Genomic DNA, 10,094 nt, shown 5'->3' with positions numbered 1-10,094 from the left:
TCCTGGAGAGTGCAGCTGATCCATTGGACTTCACAACTTGCAACTCAGGTATCAATGGCAGCAGAGTGCCTTGAGGACTTGATTTGTTTTAAAGCTGCACTTCATCTGATCTCCAAACAGAGGGCCCTGTACTCTGCTCAGGATGTTGAGTGGAAAAGAAATACAGGCTTTGCCTACAGGCTGACTCCTTGCAGCAGCGTGTCAATTACATCTTAGACCTTTTGTTTCTTCTTAGCCCCATTGCATGTACAGAGTGTGGATGGATAGGCAGTTCAGGGCTTGAAAGAGTCTTTCTGCAGTTTGCAGGGCAGCTGTTGTCCCTGGTGGTCTAGTGGCTAGGATTCGACTCTTTCACCGCCGCGGCCTGGGTTTGATTCCCGGTCAGGGAAGTCCTCTGTTTCTTTTTGACAAAGTGGATGAGTCGGATTCTGTTGTGATTTGCCAAGCTTAGGGGTTTAGCCAAATGACAAAGAAAATAAGATGTCCTTCGAGCCGGATTTGAACCAGCGACCTAAGGATGGCCAATTTAACACCTACAGTCCTCCGCTCTACCACCTGAGCTATCGAAGGCAACCGAACACACCCCTTGAAATGCAAGTCAAATGGGAACATGGAAATGCTGTATTGCTTTGTGCCATCAATCCACTTGATTAGCCTTGAGAAACTTGCTTTAAATCAAAATCCTGGAGAGTCCAGCTGATCCATTGGACTTCACAACTTGCAACTCAGGTATCAATGGCAGCAGAGTGCCTTGAGGACTTGATTTGTTTCAAAACTGCACTTCATCTGATCTCCAAACAGAGGGCCCTGTACTCTGCTCAAGATGTTGAGTGGAATAGAAATACAGGCTTTGCCTTGAGAATCTTGCTTTAAATCAAAATCCTGGAGAGTGCAGCTGATCCATTGGACTTCACAACTTGCAACTCAGGTATCAATGGCAGCAGAGTGCCTTGAGGACTTCATTTCTTTCAAAGCTGCACTTCATCTGATCTCCAAACAGAGGGCCCTGTACTCTGCTCAAGATGTTGAGTGGAATAGAAATACAGGCTTTGCCTTGAGAATCTTGCTTTAAATCAAAATCCTGGAGAGTGCAGCTGATCCATTGGACTTCACAACTTGCAACTCAGGTATCAATGGCAGCAGAGTGCCTTGAGGACTTGATTTGTTTCAAAGCTGCACTTCATCTGATCTCTAAACAGAGGGCCCTTACTCTGCTCATGATGTTGAGTGGAAAAGAAATACAGGCTTTGCCTACAGGCTGACTCCTTGCAGCAGCGTGTCAATTACGTCTTAGACCTTTTGTTTCTTCTTAGCCCCATTGCATGTACAGAGTGTGGATGGATAGGCGGTTTAGGGCTTGAAAGAGTCTTTCTGCAGGTCACAGTGCAGCTGTTGTCCCTGGTGGTCTAGTGGCTAGGATTCGGCGCTCTCACCGCCGCGGCCGGGGTTCGATTTCCGGTCAGAGAAGTCCTCTGTTTCTTTTTGACAAAGTGGATGAGTCGGATTCTGTTGTGATTTGCCAAGCTTAGGGATTTAGCCAAATGACAAAGAAAATAAGATGTCCTTCGAGCCGGATTTGAACCAGCGACCTAAGGATGGCCATTTTAATACCTACAGTCCTACGCTCTACCAACTGAGCTATCGAAGGCAACCTAACACACCCCTTGAAATGCAAGTCAAATGGGAACATGGAAATGCTGTATTGCTTTGTGCCATCAATCCACTTGATTAGCCTTGAGAAACTTGCTTTAAATCAAAATCCTGGAGAGTCCAGCTTATCCATTGGACTTCACAACTTGCAACTCAGGTATCAATGGCAGCAGAGTGCCTTGAGGACTTGATTTCTTTCAAAGCTGCACTTCATCTGAGCTCCAAACAGAGGGCCCTGTACTCTGCTCAAGATGTTGAGTGCAAAAGAAATACAGGCTTTGCCTTGAGAATCTTGCTTTAAATCAAAATCCTGGAGAGTGCAGCTGATCCATTGGACTTCACAACTTGCAACTCAGGTATCAATGGCAGCAGAGTGCCTTGAGGACTTGATTTGTTTCAAAGCTGCACTTCATCTGATCTCCAAACAGAGGGCCCCGTACTCTGCTCAGGATGCTGAGTGGAAAAGAAATACAGGCTTTGCCTTGAGAATCTTGCTTTAATGCTGTATTGCTTTGTGCCATCAATCCACTTGATTAGCCTTGAGAAACTTGCTTTAAATCAAAATCCTGGAGACTCCAGCTGATCCATTGGACTTCACAACTTGCAACTCAGGTATCAATGGCAGCAGAGTGCCTTGAGGACTTGATTTCTTTCAAAGCTGCACTTCATCTGATCTCCAAACAGAGGGCGTGTACTCTGCTCAAGATGTTGAGTGGAATAGAAATACAGGCTTTGCCTTGAGAATCTTGCTTTACGTCAAAATCCTGGAGAGTCCAGCTGATCCATTGGACTTCATAACTTGCAACTCAGGTATCAATGGCAGCAGAGTGCCTTGAGGACTTGATTTGTTTCAAAGCTGCACTTCATCTGATCTCCAAACAGAGGGCCCTGTACTCTGCTCAAGATGTTGAGTGGAATAGAAATACAGGCTTTGCCTTGAGAATCTTGCTTTAAATCAAAATCCTGGAGAGTGCAGCTGATCCATTGGACTTCACAACTTGCAACTCAGGAATCAATGGCAGCAGAGTGCCTTGAGGACTTGATTTCTTTCAAAGCTGCACTTCATCTGAGCTCCAAACAGAGGGCCCTGTACTCTGCTCAAGATGTTGAGTGCAAAAGAAATACAGGCTTTGCCTTGAGAATCTTGCTTTAAATCAAAATCCTGGAGAGTGCAGCTGATCCATTGGACTTCACAACTTGCAACTCAGGTATCAATGGCAGCAGAGTGCCTTGAGGACTTGATTTGTTTCAAAGCTGCACTTCATCTGATCTCCAAACAGAGGGCCCCGTACTCTGCTCAGGATGCTGACTGGAAAAGAAATACAGGCTTTGCCTTCAGAATCTTGCTTTAATGCTGTATTGCTTTGTGCCATCAATCCACTTGATTAGCCTTGAGAAACTTGCTTTAAATCAAAATCCTGGAGAGTGCAGCTGATCCATTGGACTTCACAACTTGCAACTCAGGTATCAATGGCAGCAGAGTGCCTTGAGGACTTGATTTCTTTCAAAGCGTCACTTCATCTGATCTCCAAACTGAGGGCCCTGTACTCTGCTCAAGATGTTGAGTGGAATAGAAATATAGGCTTTGCCTTGAGAATCTTGCTTTAAATCAAAATCCTGGAGAGTGCAGCTGATCCATTGGACTACACAACTTGCAACTCAGGTATCAATTGCAGCAGAGTGCCTTGAGGACTTGATTTCTTTTAAAGCTGCACTTCATCTGATCTCCAAACAGAGGGCCCCGTACTCTGCTCAAGATGTTGAGTGCAAAAGAAATACAGGCTTTGCCTTGAGAATCTTGCTTTAAATCAAAATCCTGGAGAGTGCAGCTGATCCATTGGACTTCACAACTTGCAACTCAGGTATCAATGGCAGCAGAGTGCCTTGAGGACTTGATTTCTTTCAAAGCTCCACTTCATCTGATCTCCAAACAGAGGGCCCTGTACTCTGCTCAAGATGTTGAGTGGAATAGAAATACAGGCTTTGCCTTGAGAATCTTGCTTTAAATCAAAATCCTGGAGAGTCCAGCTGATCCATTGGACTTCACAACTTGCAACTCAGGTATCAATGGCAGCAGAGTGCCTTGAGGACTTGATTTGTTTCAAAACTGCACTTCATCTGATCTCCAAACAGAGGGCCCTGTACTCTGCTCAAGATGTTGAGTGGAATAGAAATACAGGCTTTGCCTTGAGAATCTTGCTTTAAATCAAAATCCTGGAGAGTGCAGCTGATCCATTGGACTTCACAACTTGCAACTCAGGTATCAATGGCAGCAGAGTGCCTTGAGGACTTAATTTCTTTCAAAGCTGCACTTCATCTGATCTCCAAACAGAGGGCCCTGTACTCTGCTCAAGATGTTGAGTGCAAAAGAAATACAGGTTTTGCCTTGAGAATCTTGCTTTAAATCAAAATCCTGGAGAGTGCAGCTGATCCATTGGACTTCACAACTTGCAACTCAGGTATCAATGGCAGCAGAGTGCCTTGAGGACTTGATTTCTTTCAAAGCTGCACTTCATCTGATCTCCAAACAGAGGGCCCCGTACTCTGCTCAAGATGTTGGGTGCAAAAGAAATACAGGCTTTGCCTTGAGAATGTTGTTTTAAATCAAAATCCTGGAGAGTGCAGCTGATCCATTGGACTTCACAACTTGCAACTCAGGTATCAATGGCAGCAGAGTGCCTTGAGGACTTGATTTGTTTTAAAGCTGCACTTCATCTGATCTCCAAACAGAGGGCCCCGTACTCTGCTCAGGATGTTGAGTGGAAAAGAAATACAGGCTTTGCCTACAGGCTGACTCCTTGCAGCAGCGTGTCAATTACGTCTTAGACCTTTTGTTTCTTCTTAGCCCCATTGCATGTACAGAGTGTGGATGGATAGGCAGTTCAGGGCTTGAAAGAGTCTTTCTGCAGTTTGCAGGGCAGCTGTTGTCCCTGGTGGTCTAGTGGCTAGGATTCGACTCTTTCACCGCCGCGGCCTGGGTTTGATTCCCGGTCAGGGAAGTCCTCTGTTTCTTTTTGACAAAGTGGATGAGTCGGATTCTGTTGTGATTTGCCAAGCTTAGGGGTTTAGCCAAATGACAAAGAAAATAAGATGTCCTTCGAGCCGGATTTGAACCAGCGACCTAAGGATGGCCAATTTAACACCTACAGTCCTCCGCTCTACCACCTGAGCTATCGAAGGCAACCGAACACACCCCTTGAAATGCAAGTCAAATGGGAACATGGAAATGCTGTATTGCTTTGTGCCATCAATCCACTTGATTAGCCTTGAGAAACTTGCTTTAAATCAAAATCCTGGAGAGTCCAGCTGATCCATTGGACTTCACAACTTGCAACTCAGGTATCAATGGCAGCAGAGTGCCTTGAGGACTTGATTTGTTTCAAAACTGCACTTCATCTGATCTCCAAACAGAGGGCCCTGTACTCTGCTCAAGATGTTGAGTGGAATAGAAATACAGGCTTTGCCTTGAGAATCTTGCTTTAAATCAAAATCCTGGAGAGTGCAGCTGATCCATTGGACTTCACAACTTGCAACTCAGGTATCAATGGCAGCAGAGTGCCTTGAGGACTTAATTTCTTTCAAAGCTGCACTTCATCTGATCTCCAAACAGAGGGCCCTGTACTCTGCTCAAGATGTTGAGTGCAAAAGAAATACAGGCTTTGCCTTGAGAATCTTGCTTTAAATCAAAATCCTGGAGAGTGCAGCTGATCCATTGGACTTCACAACTTGCAACTCAGGTATCAATGGCAGCAGAGTGCCTTGAGGACTTGATTTGTTTCAAAGCTGCACTTCATCTGATCTCCAAACAGAGGGCCCCGTACTCTGCTCAGGATGCTGAGTGGAAAAGAAATACAGGCTTTGCCTTGAGAATCTTGCTTTAATGCTGTATTGCTTTGTGCCATCAATCCACTTGATTAGCCTTGAGAAACTTGCTTTAAATCAAAATCCTGGAGAGTCCAGCTGATCCATTGGACTTCACAACTTGCAACTCAGGTATCAATGGCAGCAGAGTGCCTTGAGGACTTCATTTCTTTCAAAGCTGCACTTCATCTGATCTCCAAACAGAGGGCCCTGTACTCTGCTCAAGATGTTGAGTGGAATAGAAATACAGGCTTTGCCTTGAGAATCTTGCTTTACGTCAAAATCCTGGAGAGTCCAGCTGATCCATTGGACTTCATAACTTGCAACTCAGGTATCAATGGCAGCAGAGTGCCTTGAGGACTTGATTTGTTTCAAAGCTGCACTTCATCTGATCTCCAAACAGAGGGCCCTGTACTCTGCTCAAGATGTTGAGTGGAATAGAAATACAGGCTTTGCCTTGAGAATCTTGCTTTAAATCAAAATCCTGGAGAGTGCAGCTGATCCATTGGACTTCACAACTTGCAACTCAGGTATCAATGGCAGCAGAGTGCCTTGAGGACTTGATTTGTTTCAAAGCTGCACTTCATCTGATCTCCAAACAGAGGGCCCCGTACTCTGCTCAGGATGCTGACTGGAAAAGAAATACAGGCTTTGCCTTCAGAATCTTGCTTTAATGCTGTATTGCTTTGTGCCATCAATCCACTTGATTAGCCTTGAGAAACTTGCTTTAAATCAAAATCCTGGAGAGTGCAGCTGATCCATTGGACTTCACAACTTGCAACTCAGGTATCAATGGCAGCAGAGTGCCTTGAGGACTTGATTTGTTTCAAAGCTGCACTTCATCTGATCTCCAAACAGAGGGCCCCGTACTCTGCTCAGGATGTTGAGTGGAAAAGAAATACAGGCTTTGCCTACAGGCTGACTCCTTGCAGCAGCGTGTCAATTACGTCTTAGACCTTTTGTTTCTTCTTAGCCCCATTGCATGTACAGAGTGTGGATGGATAGGCAGTTCAGGGCTTGAAAGAGTCTTTCTGCAGTTTGCAGGGCAGCTGTTGTCCCTGGTGGTCTAGTGGCTAGGATTTGACTCTTCCACCGCCGCGGCCTGGGTTTGATTCCCGGTCAGGGAAGTCCTCTGTTTCTTTTTGATAAAGTGGATGAGTCGGATTCTGTTGTGATTTGCCAAGCTTAGGGGTTTAGCCAAATGACAAAGAAAATAAGACGTCCTTCGAGCCGGATTTGAACCAGCAACCTAAGGATGGCCAATTTAACACCTACAGTCCTCCGCTCTACCACCTGAGCTATCGAAGGCAACCGAACACACCCCTTGAAATGCAAGTCAAATGGGAACATGGAAATGCTGTATTGCTTTGTGCCATCAATCCACTTGATTAGCCTTGAGAAACTTGCTTTAAATCAAAATCCTGGAGAGTCCAGCTGATCCATTGGACTTCACAACTTGCAACTCAGGTATCAATGGCAGCAGAGTGCCTTGAGGACTTGATTTGTTTCAAAACTGCACTTCATCTGATCTCCAAACAGAGGGCCCTGTACTCTGCTCAAGATGTTGAGTGGAATAGAAATACAGGCTTTGCCTTGACAATCTTGCTTTAAATCAAAATCCTGGAGAGTGCAGCTGATCCATTGGACTTCACAACTTGCAACTCAGGTATCAATGGCAGCAGAGTGCCTTGAGGACTTGATTTCTTTCAAAGCTGCACTTCATCTGATCTCCAAACAGAGGGCCCTGTACTCTGCTCAAGATGTTGAGTGCAAAAGAAATACAGGCTTTGCCTTGAGAATCTTGCTTTAAATCAAAATCCTGGAGAGTGCAGCTGATCCATTGGACTTCACAACTTGCAACTCAGGTATCAATGGCAGCAGAGTGCCTTGAGGACTTGATTTGTTTCAAAGCTGCACTTCATCTGATCTCCAAACAGAGGGCCCCGTACTCTGCTCAGGATGCTGAGTGGAAAAGAAATACAGGCTTTGCCTTGAGAATCTTGCTTTAATGCTGTATTGCTTTGTGCCATCAATCCACTTGATTAGCCTTGAGAAACTTGCTTTAAATCAAAATCCTGGAGAGTCCAGCTGATCCATTGGACTTCACAACTTGCAACTCAGGTATCAATGGCAGCAGAGTGCCTTGAGGACTTCATTTCTTTCAAAGCTGCACTTCATCTGATCTCCAAACAGAGGGCCCTGTACTCTGCTCAAGATGTTGAGTGGAATAGAAATACAGGCTTTGCCTTGAGAATCTTGCTTTACGTCAAAATCCTGGAGAGTCCAGCTGATCCATTGGACTTCATAACTTGCAACTCAGGTATCAATGGCAGCAGAGTGCCTTGAGGACTTGATTTGTTTCAAAGCTGCACTTCATCTGATCTCCAAACAGAGGGCCCCGTACTCTGCTCAGGATGCTGACTGGAAAAGAAATACAGGCTTTGCCTTCAGAATCTTGCTTTAATGCTGTATTGCTTTGTGCCATCAATCCACTTGATTAGCCTTGAGAAACTTGCTTTAAATCAAAATCCTGGAGAGTGCAGCTGATCCATTGGACTTCACAACTTGCAACTCAGGTATCAATGGCAGCAGAGTGCCTTGAGGACTTGATTTCTTTCAAAGCGTCACTTCATCTGATCTCCAAACTGAGGGCCCTGTACTCTGCTCAAGATGTTGAGTGGAATAGAAATATAGGCTTTGCCTTGAGAATCTTGCTTTAAATCAAAATCCTGGAGAGTGCAGCTGATCCATTGGACTACACAACTTGCAACTCAGGTATCAATTGCAGCAGAGTGCCTTGAGGACTTGATTTCTTTTAAAGCTGCACTTCATCTGATCTCCAAACAGAGGGCCCCGTACTCTGCTCAAGATGTTGAGTGCAAAAGAAATACAGGCTTTGCCTTGAGAATCTTGCTTTAAATCAAAATCCTGGAGAGTGCAGCTGATCCATTGGACTTCACAACTTGCAACTCAGGTATCAATGGCAGCAGAGTGCCTTGAGGACTTGATTTGTTTCAAAGCTGCACTTCATCTGATCTTTAAACAGAGGGCCCTTACTCTGCTCATGATGTTGAGTGGAAAAGAAATACAGGCTTTGCCTACAGGCTGACTCCTTGCAGCAGCGTGTCAATTACGTCTTAGACCTTTTGTTTCTTCTTAGCCCCATTGCATGTACAGAGTGTGGATGGATAGGCGGTTTAGGGCTTGAAAGAGTCTTTCTGCAGGTCGCAGTGCAGCTGTTGTCCCTGGTGGTCTAGTGGCTAGGATTCGGCGCTTTCACCGCCGCGGCCCGGGTTCGATTCCCGGTCAGAGAAGTCCTCTGTTTCTTTTTGACAAAGTGGATAAGTCGGATTCTGTTGTGATTTGCCAAGCTTAGGGATTTAGCCAAATGACAAAGAAAATAAGATGTCCTTCGAGCCGGATTTGAACCAGCGACCTAAGGATGGCCATTTTAATATCTACAGTCCTACGCTCTACCAACTGAGCTATCGAAGGCAACCTAACACACCCCTTGAAATGCAAGTCAAATGGGAACATGGAAATGCTGTATTGCTTTGTGCCATCAATCCACTTCATTAGCCTTGAGAAACTTGCTTTAAATCAAAATCCTGGAGAGTGCAGCTGATCCATTGGACTTCACAACTTGCAACTCAGGTATCAATGGCAGCAGAGTGCCTTGAGGACTTGATTTCTTTCAAAGCTCCACTTCATCTGATCTCCAAACAGAGGGCCCTGTACTCTGCTCAAGATGTTGAGTGGAATAGAAATACAGGCTTTGCCTTGAGAATCTTGCTTTAAATCAAAATCCTGGAGAGTGCAGCTGATCCATTGGACTTCACAACTTGCAACTCAGGTATCAATGGCAGCAGAGTGCCTTGAGGACTTGATTTGTTTCAAAGCTGCACTTCATCTGATCTCCAAATAGAGGGCCCTGTACTCTGCTCAAGATGTTGAGTGGAATAGAAATACAGGCTTTGCCTTGAGAATCTTGCTTTAAATCAATATCCTGGAGAGTGCAGCTGATCCATTGGACTTCACAACTTGCAACTCAGGTATCAATGGCAGCAGAGTGCCTTGAGAACTTGATTTCTTTCAAAGCTGCACTTCATCTGATCTCCAAACAGAGGGCCCCGTACTCTGCTCAAGATGTTGAGTGCAAAAGAAATACAGGCTTTGCCTTGAGAATCTTGCTTTAAATCAAAATCCTGGAGAGTGCAGCTGATCCATTGGACTTCACAACTTGCAACTCAGGTATCAATGGCAGCAGAGTGCCTTGAGGACTTGATTTCTTTCAAAGCTGCACTTCATCTGATTTCCAAACAGAGGGCCCCGTACTCTGCTTAAGATGTTGAGTGCAAAAGCAATACAGGCTTTGCCTTGAGAATCTTGCTTTAAATCAAAATCCTGGAGAGTGCAGCTGATCCATTGGACTTCACAACTTGCAACTCAGGTATCAATGGCAGCAGAGTGCCTTGAGGACTTGATTTGTTTCAAAGCTGCACTTCATCTGATCTCCAAACAGAGGGCCCTGTACTCTGCTCAAGATGTTGAGTGCAAAAGAAATACAGGCTTTGCCTTGAGAA

At 45.1% G+C, this 10,094-nt stretch overlaps 1 non-coding gene across 1 annotated transcript; it reads left to right on the top strand.

The window, feature by feature from the left end:
* Positions 1-8,753: 8,753 nt before the first annotated feature.
* On the top strand, positions 8,754-8,825 carry trnae-uuc (transfer RNA glutamic acid (anticodon UUC)). The gene has a single exon. It is a non-coding gene; the product is annotated as a tRNA-Glu (tRNA).
* The last annotated feature ends 1,269 nt before the right edge of the window (positions 8,826-10,094 follow it).

Source organism: Salminus brasiliensis, chromosome 3, assembly GCF_030463535.1.
Source record: "Salminus brasiliensis chromosome 3, fSalBra1.hap2, whole genome shotgun sequence".
NCBI lineage: Eukaryota > Metazoa > Chordata > Actinopteri > Characiformes > Bryconidae > Salminus > Salminus brasiliensis.
Note: the sequence above shows the minus strand (reverse complement) of the source record. Positions and strands in the feature narration are given on the sequence as shown.